This window comes from Orcinus orca, chromosome X (genome assembly GCF_937001465.1).
Source record: "Orcinus orca chromosome X, mOrcOrc1.1, whole genome shotgun sequence".
In the NCBI taxonomy this organism is placed as follows: Eukaryota; Metazoa; Chordata; class Mammalia; order Artiodactyla; family Delphinidae; genus Orcinus; species Orcinus orca.
Genome location: NC_064580.1, coordinates 10,572,137 through 10,573,571, shown reverse-complemented (window position 1 = coordinate 10,573,571; position 1,435 = coordinate 10,572,137).

Here is a 1,435-nt window from a genome sequence, read left to right as displayed (position 1 = left end):
GTGGATTTCCTTACAAGACAGGCAAATCCTATTGTTACCGAATCCAAGCTCGCTCTGCTCACCGCACGACAGGTCAATGAATCGGACACGGACACGAGGTGCTGATGCAAGGAAGACGGCAGAGTCTCCGAAAAACCATCGTATCGGGGTCTGGATGCGGGTTTCTTTTATGGAATCAGAGAGGGAGAGGCAGTGAGGAAGTAAAGTAAAAGGGCCATCAGTCTTGCATTCTCCTGGAATGACAAGCCTCAGAGGGGATCTGTTAGTTTCTTGTAGCCATTCACAGGCAGCAGGGTCAGATTATCTCCCAGAGAGCTGAACAGCAGAGGGGCAGGGTTCCCTGAGGCAGACCATTATGTATGATTATAATAACAAAAGCAACGAAAAGCAAGGGCTAAAGTCAAAGAAACAGATCCAACATGGAGTCCCATTTAGCTCTTCCCTGTTACACTATTTTCTAGGGTAAGGTGAGCAACCTAAAGCTGAGTTGGAGGGCTGTGACTGGTGTGTGTCAGGTTCCCTTGAGGGGTATTTCTCCTAAGTGCAGGCTGACTTAGGTTTAGAATTGTGATGTGGGCCGTGCCGCTGGCGGGGCCTCCATTTTATGGGCTCCGATATACGCATTGACCTTATCATTAGATGTAACAGAAAGTCAAAGATGTGGTAGTATTTCTTTTTTGTTGTAGAAGTTCGGTGTTCGGTGCTATTCAAGAGAACAAAGTACTCTTTTCTGTTTTTTTCTTTTTTCGGTACCCGGGCCTCTCACTGTTGCAGCCTCTCCCGGTGCGGAGCACAGGCTCCGGACGGACAGGCTCAGCGGCCATGGCTCACGGGCCCAGCTGCTCCGCGGCATGTGGTAATCTTCCCGGACCGGGGCAAGAACCCGTGTCCCCTGCATCGGCAGGCGGACTCTCAACCACTGCGCCACCAGGGAAGCCCTCTTTTCTGTTTTTGTTTTTGTTTTGTTTTGTACAGAAAATTGTCACACATCAAAGAGAATGGTTAAACATGAAATAGTCATATGATGAAGTGTTACACAACCATAAAAACATACTTTAGTTGGCACAATACTGTAAATCAACTATACTTCAATAAAAAACCAAAAATCAAAGAAAAACATACTTTAGAAAATATTGGCTAACCTACAAAAATGCCCATGAAATAATATTGTACGGAAAGGAAAAGATATGCAATATACATATTATAAACTCAATCATATTTAAAATGCATTATACAGGCAAGAAATAAGGTACGAAGTAATACACTAAACAGTTCACTCTGAGAGTGGAATAATGAGCGATTTTTATGTTCCTCTGTAGACATTTTGTAGCTTATAAATTTCTGTTTGAGTTATTAACAGGAAGGGGAAGAAACTCCTCATGGTATCACTCTGTTCTCTTCTTGACTGCTTTCTTCGATGAGAACAAGGTTAGAC